The 16,471-nt window shown below is 41.9% G+C and overlaps 1 long non-coding RNA gene across 1 annotated transcript; it reads left to right on the top strand.

Moving 5' to 3' along the window:
- Window positions 1-500: 500 nt before the first annotated feature.
- Window positions 501-1,886, top strand: LOC117594757. Its single transcript, XR_004575998.1, has 2 exons — window positions 501-1,220; window positions 1,390-1,886. It is a non-coding gene; the product is annotated as an uncharacterized LOC117594757 (long non-coding RNA).
- Window positions 1,887-16,471: the final 14,585 nt, after the last annotated feature.

Here is a 16,471-nt window from a genome sequence, read left to right as displayed (position 1 = left end):
GTTGTCAGAGTACAGCACTATTCTACACGTGAACATTATCTGACAGCTTCAATGTGCATTGCCTCATATGGGTATGTTTAAGTTCTTTGGGCATGAGTTGTCTATGTTTCGCCTTATATTTTTTTCGAGGTTCTACATTGGATGTGCAGCTAGACTTCTACTGATGATGCTTGTCCCATAAACTCCATGCCTGCTGTTGGCCAAATGCAACAAGTTGAGTACTAAAATGTCCTGTTTACAATCCTGAGCCAGTAGTCATAGTACAGCTCTAGTCTTCAAGTTAACATTATCTGATGGCGTTAACGTGCATTGCCTCATATGAATGTGTTTGAAAACTTTGAGCTTGACTTGTCTATGTTTTGCTTTACATTCCTTTGCAGGTCCTTCATTGGGAGTACATCCACGGTTTTGCTGATGATGCTTTTCCTCTGAACCCCATGCCTGCTGTTGGCCAAATGCAACAAGATAAGTAATAAAATGACCTGTGTTTGCTCTCTTGAGCCAGTTGTCATTGTACACCACTAGTCTACACGGTAACATGGTCTGATGGCCTCAATGTTCTTTGCCTCATATGGATGTGTTTGACGACTTTGAGCTTGAGTTGTCTACATTTTGCGTTACATTTCTTTCGAGGTTCTACATTGGAAGTGCAGCTACGCTTATACTGACGATGCTTGTTCTTTAAACACCATTCCAGCTGTTCGGTACATGCAACATGTTAAGTACTTCATTCCCTCTGTTTACAATCTTGAGCATGTTGTCAGAGTACAGCACTATTCTACACGTGAACATTATCTGACAGCTTCAACGTGCATTGCCTCATATGGGTATGTTTAAGTTCTTTGGGCATGAGTTGTCTATGTTTCGCCTTATATTTCTTTCGAGGTTCTACATTGGATCTGCAGCTAGACTTCTACTGACGATGCTTGTCCCATAAACTCCATGTCTGCTGTTGGCCAAACGCAAGAAGTTAAGTACTAAAATGTCCTGTTTACAATCTTGAGCCAGTAGTCATAGTACAGCTCTAGTCCTCAAGTTAACATTATCTGACGCCGTCAACATGCATTGCCTCATATGAATGTGTTTGAAAACTTTGAGCTTGACTTGTCTATGTTTTGCCTTATATTTCTTTCGAGGTTCTACATTGGATCTGCAGCTAGACTTCTACTGATGATGCTTGCCACATAAACTCCATGCCTGCTGTTGGCCAAACGCAACAAGTTGAGTACTAAAATTACCTGTGTTTCCAATCTTGAGCCAGTTGTCATTGTACAGTACTAGTCTTCAAGTTAACATTATCTGATGGCGTTAACGTGCATTCTCTCATATGGATGTGTTTGACGACTTTGAGTTTGACTTGTCTATGTTTTGCCTTACATTTATTTCGAGGTTCAACATTGGAAGTGCAGCTAGGCTTAAACTGATGATGCTTGTACCGTAAAGTCCATGCCTGCTGTTGGCCAAAATGCAATAAGATAAGTAATTAAATTGCCTGTGTTTACTCTCTTGAGACGTTTGTCATTGTAAGGTACTGTCTACGCGGTAACGTTCTGACGGCCTCAATGTTTGTTGCCTTATATGAAAATATCTGACGACTTTGAGCTTGAGTTGTCTACATTTTGCGTTACATTTCTTTCAAGGTTCTACATTGAAAGTGCAGCTACGCTTATACTGACGATGCTTGTTCTTTAAACACCATTCCAGCTGTTCGGTACATGCAACATGTTAAGTACTTCATTCCCTCTGTTTACAATCTTGAGCATGTTGTCAGAGTACAGCACTATTCTACACGTGAACATTATCTGACAGCTTCAACGTGCATTGCCTCATATGGGTATGTTTAAGTTCTTTGGGCATGAGTTGTCTATGTTTCGCCTTATATTTCTTTCAAGGTTCTACATTGGATCTGCAGGTAGACTTCTACTGACGATGCTTGTCCCATAAACTCCGTGTCTGCTGTTGGCCAAACGCAAGAAGTTAAGTACTAAAATGTCCTGTTTACAATCTTGAGCCAGTAGTCACAGTACAGCTCTAGTCCTCAAGTTAACATTATCTGACGGCGTCAACATGCATTGCCTCATATGAATGTGTTTGAAAACTTTGAGCTTGACTTGTCTATGTTTTACTTTACATTCCTTTGCAGGTCCTTCATTGGGAGTGCATCCACAGTTTTGCTGATGATGCTTTTCCTCTGAACCCCATGCCGTATGTTGTCCAAATGCAACAAGATAAGTTTTAAAATGGCCTGTGTTTGCTCTCTTGAGCCAGCTGTCATTGTACACCACTAGTCTACACGGTAACATGGTCTGATGGCCTCAATGTTCTTTGCCTCATATGGATGTGTTTGACGACTTTGAGCTTGACTTGTCTATGTTTTGTCTTATATTTCTTTGGTGGATCTACATTGGAAGTGGGGCTTCTACTGACGATACTTGTCCCATAAACTCCATGTCTGCTGTTGGCCAAATGCAACAAGTTAAGTACTAAAATTACCTGTGTTTCCAATCTTGAGCCAGTTGTCATAGTACAGCACTAGTCTTTAATTTAACATTATCTGATGGTGTCAACGTGCATTCCCTCATTTGGATGTGTTTGACAAATTTTAGCTTGTCCCGTAATCTCCATGCCTGCGTCCTTTGGCCCAAGCCCTCATGGCAGCTGTCATGGCAGTGTGCTCCTGCCATTGTTTGTGATGTCATCCAACAGCATCAAGCCCCTGTGTTTCCTGATTTGCTGTTTACACAGGCCTGAAAATAAAATTTTTATTATATTTCAGTATTTGTCAGTACATGCACCTAGAAGTGGTGACAGTTTCACTACACTTGGTAAGAGAGATTGAGGTGGAAGAAAAATGCCCCCCTCCCCACCCTTTTCAAGCCATATGAATTTTTTGTATGTTAAGATTACCAGCATGTTAATTAGTACAGGCACTGAGAATAATCCAGATCTCACAACCAGCTGGACAAGGGTGTCAAACAGCACTGTGGTCCTTTCTAGAGATAATCCTGGACCAGGATAACCAGGCAGGAAAATGCTCCACCCACTTTGTCAAGCACCGGATCACCAAAGGAACACCAACTGACACAAGCCATCCTAAAACAGGGCGAAGTATAGCCCACAGATTTCATCACATGCGAGTTAGGGATTGCATGGAGTAACAGAAGTAAGTGAATCAGCCCCAATAATAGCATTGTAGAGAGGATATCACAGTGGTTAGAGGATAACCTGTCAGGTAAAGACAACAGCAATGGTTAGTCAATTCACTGCCTTGCCGTTCACGTTCACACCCCTGGGCTAGAACACATTTAATCATAGACACTACTGAACTGATTAATCTTACGGAAAGGTTATAACTGTGTGTGCATTTCTTACATGAACCGGGCAGATAATTTTACAACAATGGAGGTCTATGGGAGAAAGGTCTGTTTGTTTATATATTGTGAGAACAATAAGGAGGCCTGTGTCTTCTAACTTCAGCATACGTATAGGGTTGTTACCATTCTGGCCACTAGGTGACAGCGTTATACTTATTTTTTCAAGGTTTGACTATACACTGATGATCCAAAACATGACCACTCACAGGTGAAGTATATAACGTTTATCATATCCTATCAAGGGCATATGTCAAGGTCTGGGTAGATTAGATGGCAAGCAAACAATCTTTTCTCATTATCAACATGTTGGTGCGGGAGAAATGGGCAGGAGTAAAGACCTGAGTGACTTTGAGCAAGGGCCAAATTTTTATGGCCAGACAACTAGGTTAAAGCATCTCTGAAACGACAAGGCTTGTGGGATGCTTCCGGTCAGCAGTGGTGAGTACCTACCCACAGTAGTTCGAGTGGGTACAAACCACAAAGCGGAGACAGGGTGTTGGGTGCCCAAGGCTTATCGATTTGGAGGGCAACAAAGGCTATCCCGTCTGGTCCGAGCCGACAGAAGGGCTACTGTGGCACAAGTCATAGAAAATGTTAATGATGGTTACAGGAGGAATGTGTCACAACATGCAGTGCATGGCACCCTGCTGCATATGGGGCTGCATAGACACAGACCGGTAAGAGGGCCCAAGATGACCCCTGTCCACCATTGAAAGTGCCTACAATGGGCATGCAAGCGTTGGAACTGGACCTTGGAGCAGTGGAAGGTCGCCTGGTCCAATGAGGCCCGTTTTCTTTTTCACTATGGGATTTGGGATAGCACTACTTTCTACTTTCCAGTTGTGTCTAAAATATTTTGGCCATTTGAAGTACGGGAGCTCATATCCCCCCAAGTCTCATTTTGACCATACATGCAGGAGCTTTTCTTATGGAGAATTTCTTTGTACTCCCTTCAATATGTTGTACATTTTATAATGTGATCTTGGAATAAAATTCAATCAATCAAATGTATTTTATAAAGCCCTTATATCAGTAGTTGTCACAAAGTGTTTTTACAAACACCCATCCTCAAACCCCAAAGAGCAAGCAACACCATTGTTGATGCACAGTGGCTTGGAAAAACACCCTAATAGAGCCAAATTGTTATGGCTCGACGACTGGGTCAGGGCATCTCCAAAACTGCAGCACTAGTGGGGTGTTCCTGGTCTGCAGTTGTCAGTACCTATCAAAGATAGTCCAAGGAAGGAAAAGAAGTGAACTAGCGACAGTCTCATGGGCAGTCAGGACTCAAGACTTGATGAACGTGGGGAGTGAAGTCTGGCCTGTGTTGTCCTATCCAACAGACGAGCTACTGTAGCTCAGATTGCTGATAGAAAGGTGTCAGAACACAGTGCATTACAGTCTGTTGCTTAGGGGGCTACATAGCCACAGACCAGTCAGGGTGCCCATGCTGATCCCTGTCCACTGCCGAGAGCCTACATTGGGCACATGAGCATCGGAACTAGACCACGGAGCAATGGAAGGTGGCCGGGTGAAACCGTGGATGCACTCCCAATGTAGGACCTTCAACGTAATGTAAAGTCAAGCTGGCACATCAAGTGGATGGCCAGGTGAATGCGCGTCGCTTACCTGGAGAACACATGGAACCAGGATGCAGTATGGGAAGGAGGCAAGCCGGTGGAGGCAATGTGATGCTTTGGGCAATGTTCTGCTGGGAAACTTTGGGTCTTGCCATTCTTGTGGATTTTACTTGTACCACCTACCTGAGCATTGTTGCAGACCATGTGCACCCTTTCATGGCAATGGCATTCCCTGATGACATTGGCCTCTTTCAGCAGGATAATGTGCCCTGCCACAAAGCAAAAATGGTTCAGGAATGGTTTGAGGAACAACAACGAGTTCAAGGTATTGACTTGGCCTTCAAATTCCACAGTTCTCAATCCAATTGAGCATCTGTGCGATGCGTTGGACAAACAGGTCCGATCCATGGAGGCCCCACCTCACAACTTACAGGACTTAAAGGATCTGCTGCTAACGTCTTGGTGCCAGATACCACAGCACAAATTCAGAGGTTGAGTGGAGTCCGTGCCTCAACGGGTCAGGGCTGTTTTGGCCGCAAAAGAGGGACCTACACAATATTAGGCAGGTGGTCATAATGATATGGCTGATCGGTGTAGAAATAGATTACATTATATTATTCTGCAAAAATTGCATAAAATTATTCTACAGTTGAAATGCTTTTCTTGTTACTATGTAATTTGAGGGAATAAAAAAAAATCAATGAATTCATATGTGTAGGCAATAATTGTGGCAGATTTTTGGGAAAATTTACACACATACAGCTCTGGAAAAAATAAAGAGACCACTGCACCATTTTCTTTCCTTTCCAAAAAAGTTGAAAAGGAAGATTTTGAGTGAGGAACAGAAGGGTGAAAATGATGAGACCAATGCAAATTGAATGCTTTAGTTTTAGTTGGGCTGGATAGCTTTCGTGAAATAAACTTCCGAAGACTGAAACCCAGCAGTATGCTTAAGTGTACTTTTATATCTGGTGTCATAAATATTAGAAATAACCCCTCTTTGGGGGATATGATCACTAGTGTAGCCAGGAGGAGAGGTGTCGTTTTGGCCAGTAAATTCATCAGGCTTTAGCCTAGTTTCACACAGGCCAATTATATCCAGATCAGTGATTAATTAATTAACTGCAATTGCCTTTGAAGCCAGGGATCTAACATAATGGAGTCCCATTATTATTCATGACCGAAATAATGGAAGGCTTTATCTTAATATGGTTGCAATTGTTAACACTTCCTTTTTTTTTTACTTTGCTCGGTCTGGAGCAAGTCACAGTCTCAATATGGAAAACTATGCTAACTACTCTGACTCTGCTATTGACAGAATCCACCATGCTAGCAGGCTGGCTATTAGCCTGCTGTCTGACCTGCACCCTATCTCATGGCGAGGCTATAGGAGTGAGACTTTATAATATGTTCTTAGATAAAAGCGCACCACTCCAGCTAGGATGTTGTCTGTCACTTTTCAGCAGATCTGTCTTGGCCCTATTTATGGGAGTCCCAAAATGAGAGCCAGTAATCGACTACCTCTACCCCTGTGAAGTGCAGAACTACTTAATCAGCCAGCAATTTAGTTGTCTGAGTCTGCTGTTGCTCTCATCACTACGCCTAACTGGGAGAGGGCCAGAGACTTTACTCAGTGCCAACACATCTTTCTAGCTAATATACACGCTGACGGTATGTTCTGCTTTGTAACCTCTGACTGTTTCATCCGAATTGTTGGTGCCAACATGAACAAAAATATCTGTGTACTCCCTATAATTGCTAGCTTTAGCCTTTGCCAGCACCAACCCCAGATACACAGCTACATTGGTTGCCCTGCCCCCTGGTAAATAATGTAGCCTATGATCGGCGGCTGATTCTTTAGTCTAATACTGTGGGTAATGGAGTCGCCGATGACTAAGGTTATCAGTTTTTCAGGACTACAAGTAGAAATGTCCTGCCTGTCATTTACCCGAGACTGCTCGGGCCTTCAAATTCCATTGGGGAAAACCGGCTGAAAATCACTGTCGGCTCTGAGAGCGACCCCAGTTCAGCAGATTGGCAGCATTTCTACCCAGTGAGACCATGAAAGAGGCAGGGGATGTGCCGGGGGGCTAACACTATTGTTTCCTCCTGGTTGCACAGACATAGGTTTTTCCGTTCTACACTAACATAACACTTACCTGACATTTATGTCTGAAGCCGAGTCTGCAACTTCGCTATCTTCACCTGACAGTGATAATTCTCTTGCATTCTATTTCATGAGCAGCAGGGCCGGCCCGTAGCATAGGCAGAATAGTCAAATGCTAGGGACGCCATCCATCCATAGGGGCGCCCAAATTAGATATTTTTTTACTTTTAATATTATTTACTAATACTATTGTAATACTATTAATTTGAAATATTTCAATAAAGTGAAAGCCCCCAGAAATACATAGCTTATTAGGCCATCTTTTCTGTGTTGCCCACAGCGCCCAACCCCCGTAGTTAGACCTGATTGTGGGGGATGAGCGAGTTCGGTCATCTGAAGTAGTGAGTGACACTGAACATGAAACATGATAAATTAGCATCAGTAGCCAACTTCAAACAATGTATAAAAGACCAAAACCCTATGGAGCCAAGGGAAGAAAAAGAAGAGGAAAAATGTAATAATGTGATGAATGAATAGTTTATCACAGAGGTAATGTGACGAATGAATAGATCTAATTGTATAGTAGTTATCATTGGAGAAGTGTTTCTACTAGCTAGCTTATTTTAAACAATACTAGTAATTTTGCTAATTTAAATAGCTAGCTAGCTAGAGTTAATATCTATCACTTTTACCTTAGATTAATTAGGGAATGTTGGAAAGAATATTCAGGTGTTCAGGGAATAACCTAACCCATAACATACATTTTAGAAATACACTTTATTTCAATTGTGTTGCACGACCCATCCACTGTCTCCCTCAAGAAACTAGGCATAGGCCTACATTTTCAGGTTTCAAGGTTTATTTGTCAAATGCACCAAACAACACAGTGTCATTCTGCACAATGAAATTCTTGTGACATGGCATCCAACAACTATATAGTTAGAGTTAAGAAGAAGAAAAAATATAGCCAGACTGAAAATAATAATAAAATAAAGCAACAATATACATAACAGTGTAAACTAGCAGCAGTTGTTTTGTTAACTATTATAGATATGGTTCAAAACTCTGTGGCCCAGCTACTCACTCACATCAAGTCCTGGCAGCATATCACCCCATCTTCTGTGAGTTACTCTGGCTTCCTATCTCTCAACGAATTGACTACAAGATCCTCCTGCTGACATATAAAGCCCTAAACAATATTCCCCCTGCCTAACTCTGACCTTTTACCTCATAATCCCCAAATCCAAGCTCAAATGCTTTGGTGACAGGGCATTCTCAAGGATTGCTCCTAGACTCTGGAACTCTCTCCCCAAAATCACCTGTGACTCTGAGACTATCCCCATCTTCCAGCAATACCTCAAAACACATCTGTTCAAAATTGCCCAATCCGATTCTTTTAACTTTATTTGTTTTCTCGTGGTCTTTTTTTGTTTTGTTTGTTTCTGTTCCATGTTCATTATGTAAAGTGTCTTCGGTTCCTTGAAAAGCACTAAATATATAAAGTGCATTATTATTATTATTATTATAGATACATATGAGTGTAAAAGGCTTATGAAATGTTGGCATTGCACACAACAACTTCTGCGGTGAGAATTTAAGAAGAAAAATGTTTACACAGCAAAAACATAGCAAGAAAATAAAGCAATAATATAAATAACACTGTACATAGCTGCAGTTTAAAAAGAGTACTGTAAACTAGCAGCAATATTGCTAGTAGTATTGAATATTACAGATATGGTAAGTATGGCAGTAATATACATAAAAATGCAAACTAGCATCAGTTTTTGAAAGGGTAGGATTGGGAGTATGAACAGTATGGCAGAAGTATTGAGTATTATAGATACATTCACCGACCAGCCATAACATTATGACCACCTGCTTAATATTGTGTGGGTCCCCTTTTGCTGCCAAAACAGCCCTGACCCGTCGAGGCATGGACTCCACTAGACTTCTGAGGGTGTGGTATATGGCACCAAGAAATTAGCAGCAGATCTTTTAAGTCCTGTAAATTGCGAGGCGGAGCCTCCATGGATCCAACTTGTTTGTCCAGCACATCCCACAGATGCTTGATTGGATTGAGATGTGGGGAATTTGGAGGCCAAGTCAACACCTTGAACTCATTGTTGTGTTCCTCAAACCGTTCCTGAAAAATTTTTGCTTTGTGGCAGGGTGCATTATCCTGCTGAAAGAGGCCAATGCCATATGGGAATACCATTACCATGAAAGGGTGCACATGGTTTGCCACAATGCTAGGTAGGTGGTACAAGGCTTGGAATTTTATTATTTTAGGGGCAAGGCCATTTGGCCTTCGGTTTCACAAAAATGTTTAGGGCACAAAGGCCACATGCCAGGGCACAAAACCATTGAGTGAAATAAGAGGATTTGGAGCTTACAAAGAAACAACTTGACTTGTGGATAGGAAAAAAACATCCATGGCATCAAAACATACATTATTTACTATTTTAATATCGTATTTTGAATAATACATTATTATAACTGACCGAAAGGACAAGATCCCGGATACAGGCGGCCGAAATGAGCTTTCTCCGGAGGGTGGCTGGGCGATCCCTTAGAGATAGGGTGAGAAGCTCGGTCACCCGGGAGGAGCTCAGAGTAGAGCCGCTGCTCCTCCACATCGAGAGGGGTCAGTTGAGGTGGCTTGGGCATCTGTTACGGTCCCGTCCCACCGGGAGGAGACCCCGGGGAAGACCTAGGACACGCTGGAGGGACTATGTCTCCCGGCTGGCCTGGGAACGCCTCGGTGTCCCCCCGGAAGAGCTGGAGGAAGTGTCTGGGGAGAGGGAAGTCTGGGCATCTCTGCTTAGACTGCTGCCCCTGCGACCCGGCCCCGGATAAGCGGAAGATGATGGATGGATATTATTATTATAACTGATGTTTTTCCACATTAAAGTTAAATTGTCATTGTTTTAATCCTTGAAATTACTTCTACTCCCCCTCAACGTTTTTATAAATTCTGGAATCTGTGTAGAAGTTTTAGGTGGGAGCGTTCACATGACGACAACCAGATAAGTAACGTTAAAGGCTAGCTAGCCAGAGGCATAACATTACCTCAGTTACCCAAAAATAAACTGCGAAGTATCCTTTAACATCACAATCACCTGCACTAATGAGTTCGACCTAAATACAAAAATATACTGACTTTTTTTGACCCTGTCGCCATTTCACAGATTTCCTTCTTGGACCACTTTTGATAGGTCCTCACCATTGCAGCCCGGGAACACCAAAAAGGTCTGCAGTTTTGGAGATGCTGTGACCCATTCGTCTAGCCATCACAATTTGGCTTTTGTCGAAGTCACTCAGATCCTTACGCATGCCCATTTTTCATGCTTATGAATGGTACATGCAAAGGAATTTTCAAATGCCCATTAAAAGTACCTGAAAGGAGCATCTGGAAAGTTTTGTGTGTGATCAGTATGATCATGGATCAGTGTTGCAGGTTGAGGAGCCTTATGGCCTGAGGGGAAACGTTTTTGGAGTCTGGAAGTGGGCGCCCCGATGCTCCGGTAGCGTCTTCCAGACAATGGCAGTGTGAACAGACCATAGCCTGGGTGGCTGTGATGTTTGATGATGTTCTGTGCTTTCCTCAGTCATAGTGTATGGTAGATGCCTTGCAGATTATTTTGTGGCTTTTGGTCTGCCAGACATCTCTGTCAGTTTCCTCCAGTTTCCAAGCGCCTTGGTGTATGAACTTGTATTCTCGGACACCTTGGCTTTCTTTGCAATTTCTCTAAAGGAATGACACTTTTAAGGGTTATAATGATATGAATGACTTCCTTTGTTAATTGCCTGTTTCTCACCATTATGATTGCAATATACTACTTTCTGCCAAATAATGCTTAATGTTGTAACACAGTCTGTTCCAACACTGCTTTTATACAGACGGGGGTTTGTAAGTAATCAACAAAAGTTGGGACACCTTTAGGATTTGTTAGAATCAAATTTAATGGCTCAAATGACTTCCATTGCTGCAGAACAGCTGTAAATTTAGGTCCCTAAAAAATTCATTTTTTAAAATTCTGAAATACACATTATTTTTCAGTTTTTGGTAACCTCTCTTTTTTTACATCTCTGGCAGTTTACCTCTTACATTTGGACCATTTTATGTTAATCCCTGGACTTGAACTGGTAAAATTTTACAAAGAAATTGAAAAATGGGGGACCCTTTGCCAAGACAATTCAAACTGAGTTGAGATGTATCCTGTATTCTTTGATCACCCTTAAAAAAGTCCACATGTGGCAAATGTAATAGTATCCACATGATTTAAAAAGTCACATCAGCTGTCAAAAATGGTTCTGTAAAGTACTGAATAAAGGGACTGAAGAATTTTACAATAAATTGATTTTAGTGCTTTATTTCACTGTAAAGAAAGTTTGATCAAAGTGAAGTAAACTCCATTAAATCAAGTCCCAGGAACACCAGGCTGTTCGCCACCCTCTGTCAAGAGATGTCTTTGGAACATGAAGCCCTGCTATTCCATACCAAGATCAGGTGGCTTTCACAGGGGAAAGTTTACAACCGCCTGTTTGAGTTGCCTGATGAGGTGCACATTTTCCTCACTGAATCTGGGTATGACCACCTTACAGATCCCAAATAGTTGGTCAATCTTATAAATATAAATATATTTGCCAAACTTAATGTTCTTAACTCATCACAACAATGCACAAATACAGGCCTATTATTGTTTTCTGATTAAATTGATGCATTTAAAAAAGTTGGAGAGATGGGCTGTGCAAGCTAAAGGAGGTAGTGTCGTAATGTTTCCCGAGCTGGAACAATATGTGGAGGACAAAGAACTGGTCCACCACATATTCTGGATCACTTTATGAAGTACTTCCCAAATGAGACAACTCCACAATGGTGTGTCTGGATAGGACAACAGTTCACGGCAACTGGGAATCACCTGTCATCTGACCTGGAGGATGCTCTGGAGCTGTCCAGTGACCCAAAAGGCAATGTTTGCCACAACGACACTTGCTGAATTCTGGATTTCAGTTGCAGAGGAATGCCCTTGACTATTGAAACCAATGAAGCGATGGATGTACTGATTCCGTTTGGATCAACCTACTTATGTGAGGCAACATTTTCCACATTTACATATATTTAAAACAAATACACATCACGTCTCAATGTGGAGGATGATCTGAGTTGCCATCACGAAGATCAAACCCAGGATGCAGCTTTTGAGCTCCAAAAAGCGGGACCACCCATCTCATTAAATAAGTAACTCAGCCTAGTTAATAAACATAACATTAATATGTAATAGTTGATAAGGGTTATTTTATCAGTTATCTTAATATGATCTACTGAACGTCTACATTTGGGTCACAAAGTGTGAGGCCTTATTATATGTCATATGCGCAAGGGCTAATCGTGATTCTTGAAGCACAATTTCTAAAACTATTAATACGTATAGCAAAACCACTCACTGAGTTTGCAGAACTAAAAGCACAAACACTGCTTTGCACTCAGTTTGCAATTTTGTAACACACACTTTGCAAAACTGTAGGCACAATTCACTGCACAACACTCTTTTTGCAGAACTTTAAACACAACTCACTGCTTACACTCAATCACCAAATTTCCAACACACTCCTAGCAAAATTATACACATGTATGGCTATCATTAACACCATTTTGCCAACTGTCTGGCACACTTTCACATGTGAAAACTGTTTTAGATAATTAGTTCACTTTGCAATCAGCCTAAGCACTATAAATAAGCCACAGGTAAGCTGTCTGTGCGGAGTACAATGGAAGGAGCAGTAAGAGTGAGAAGAGTGAGAATCAGAGGAGGCCGAGGGAGAGGACGTGGAGGTGAAGAAGTTGGAGGAAGAGGACGTGGAGTTGAAGAAGCGAGAGGGTTAGAGGAAGTTAGAGGAAGAGGACAAGGAGGAGCAAGAAGAGGACGAGGAGGGGAAAGAGGAAGGGTAAGAAGAGTAAGAAATAGAATAACTGATGACATCAGAGCTACAATAGTGGACCATGTCATCAACCATGGGATGATCCTGAGGGAAGCTGGCCAACGGGTTCAGCCTAATTTGAGCCGCTACACTGTGGCAAGCATCATTAGGACATTTGAAATGAGAATCGGTAAGTACTTTGTAGCACTGCCATACTGTAATGAGAAACACAACAGTACCATACATGCAAAAATACTGAAATTGTTACTTTACAGAATTACTAGACGTCCAGATGTTGGGGGCAGAGGAAGAATGTTCACTCCAGAGCAAGAGATCCATATAGTGAACATGGTGATTGCCAATAATGCAATAAGACTGCGCGAAATACAGCAGCGCATAATTGATAATGACACCATCTTTCAAAATATACACAGTGTAAGCATTTCTGCACTAAGTCGTGTACTTGCGAGCCACAGAATAAGAATGAAGCACATTTAGAGTTCCTTTCGAGAGAAACACAGAACGTGTAAAGCAACTGCGATATGACTATGTGCAGGTAAGCTATAGTGTCATTGGTTCTGAATTTGGAAGTGCATACTGTAGTGCTGTGCATGGGCCTGATGTGTTGCATTTGTTTTGTCTTGTCCAGAGAGTGATGGAACTAGAAGCAGATGCCATGGGACATGAGCTACTTTTTGTAGATGAGGCCGGTTTTAACCTCAGTAAAACCAGGAGACGTGGCAGGAACATTATTGGACACCGTGCCATCATCAATGTCCCAGGACAACGTGGTGGTGACATAACCATGTGTGCAGCTATAAGCCTAAATGGTGTTGTTCACCATCATGCAACCATAGGCCCATACAACACTGCACACATTATTGCATTCCTGGAAACCTTACATGACATGCTCACTGTTCAGAGACCAGAGCATACCCAATATGTCATCATATGGGACAATGTTAGTTTCCAAAGGGCTGCTTTGGTCCGCAACTGGTTTACAGACCACCCATTCTTCATGGCACTCAACCTCCCTCCATACTCTGCATTCTTAAATCCCATCGAGGAGTTCTTCTCTGCCTGGCGCTGGAAAATGTACGACCGTCATCCTCATCAACAGGTAGCCCTTTTACAGGCAATGGAGGAGGCATGTGGAGATATTGACCAGGCATCATGTCAGGCCTGGATACGGCATTCAAGGAGATATTTTCCCCGGTGCCTTGGACTGGAGGATATTGCATGCGATGTGGACGAAATTTTGTGGCCGGACCCAGAAAGACGACATGATGTAGGCTGATTGTCTTTTACTTTTATTTATTTTGTGAAATTATTATTTTGTGTTCTGACTTTGTCTTGGTTTTGATGAGTGTGAATAAACACCAATACTTGAAGTTTGGATCCTTGTATGTTTACATGACACTATGACAAAAGTATGACCTCAAATTGACATCTGTACGCAGAGAAAGCAAAAGCCAGATGTGTTTTGTATTCATACCATCAGTGTGTAGTTGGCACATTGTGTGCTTAGTAGATGATGGCTTGTGTTTACTGTTTGATACGAAAACATCATTTTTACGAAGGTGTGAAGAGTTAATCTAGCTGTGTTCGCTTTTGCAAGAGAACTACAATGTTTTGATAATTGGGTGAAAGGTTTTCTTGTTTGTGTGTAGAGTTTTGCAAAAATATCCAATAGTTACAAAAAATGTGCTTAAGCAATCAGAAAAAACTGTAAGAAGCCATGGTATAAGACACCTCTTTGCCCAAAACCATTTTAAGGTTTGACGCATTGCGTGCTCAGAGATGCCCTTCTGCACACCACTGTATTAAATATTCAGCTTGCAGGTTAGAGATTTGTACATTTCATAAACGTTTTTTTCGGCGAAAAAACTAATGCACACAGGAAAGTATAACATCATTCTCCAATCTCAAGAGAATGTTGTGCGTGAAAATTTCCTTAACAGGTGTTTTGGAAATGCTGGAACCTTGACATCTGTCACTATAACCCGATCGCTCACATGGTGTGGGTGTATATGACTCAGAAATAAATGTATAACCAACATGTAATCAGTAAAAACACCTTTTGTGAGGCTGCAGTGTGCACTAACTCTCCATGAAATGGACTGTAAAATTCAAATTGGTGATACATAATTAATTATAAGGTTTGGTAACAATGCTGTTTGGTTCATGTCTAGTCAACATCCCAGACCCCTAGCAAAATCTTAGTTCATTCACATGGGTAAAAAAACTGCAAAAATAAATAAATAAGGGAACACATCACAGTATATTAAACTTCAGGGATATGTGCTCAGTTAGGAAGCATAAGCGATTGTGAATCAATGTCACCTGTTTTGGTACAAATGAAAGTGACAACAGGTGCCCTGGAGAGGCAACAGCAAGACAACCCCAAAAAGGGAATGGTATTGCAGGTGATGGCAAAAAGACAATTGCTTTGTCCTTATCCTTCCTGACTTATTCTACTCTAGTTTTGCTAGTGTCCTTGTCACTATTGGCAGCATGAGGTGTTACCTGCAGCCCATTCAGGTCGCACAGGTAGCCCAGCTCCTCCAGGATGGCACATCCACACATGCTGTCGCAAGCAATGCTGTGTACCCTGACTGCTGTTTGGGATGAAATCCTCAGACCCATCGTCAGACCTTATGTGGCCAGTGCGTAGGTAGTTCCTGTAAGACAAAAGCACTGATGCCATTGACTGGACCTCACATTCCCCAGACCTGAACCAAATTGAGAACCTCTGGGACGTTATGAACTGGCGTATTCGACGCCACCAATTAGCAACACAGACTGTCCAGGAGACCGCCCAGGACACGATCCACCATCTCATCAGGAGCACGCCCAGACGTTGTCAGGAGTGCATACAGGCACGTGGGGGCCATACACACTACTGAATCACATTATAAGTTGTGATGAAATTCACGCAAGTTGGAACAGCCTGTGATTTAAATTGTTTTCTTTTGTGTGAGTTTTCTTTGTGTGAGTTTGAATCCAGCCCTCAGTCGGTTAGTGATTTTGCTTTCCAGTGACCGTGATGTCATTGTGTTCTCAATGAATTACACATTGTACAGTAAAGATTATGAGATCACTCTGCAACTGAACATCTTGACCATATCTACATGCTTTATATTTTGAGTTGCAGCCACAATTTGTTTGGCCATTTGCTTTAAAGGGCAAGTGTACCTAATAAAATGGCTTAGGAGGGGTAGATCTCCAACTGAATAATGCATTTTACCTTGTTTACCTTGGATTGCTCATTCAGTTGATTAGGGAACAGTCCTATAAAAATATTCACGTAATCGGTTGTAAAGGGGATTATAGGTTGACCAAGCCCCACCTGGACCACAATGAAGCCTAACCCTTGTTATTTAAAGCAGCTCCCCAGATGGAGGGGCTCAAGTGTTTTATACTGTAGCCAAACAGTGCAGTTATTATATATAAGATGTATTAATGCCCAATACACAGTGAGCTCTGTC

The sequence above is a fragment of the Esox lucius genome, chromosome 7 (assembly GCF_011004845.1).
Source record: "Esox lucius isolate fEsoLuc1 chromosome 7, fEsoLuc1.pri, whole genome shotgun sequence".
Classification (NCBI taxonomy): Eukaryota; Metazoa; Chordata; class Actinopteri; order Esociformes; family Esocidae; genus Esox; species Esox lucius.
The sequence above is the reverse complement of the archived record's forward strand: the minus strand, read 5'-3'. Positions and strand labels throughout refer to the sequence as shown.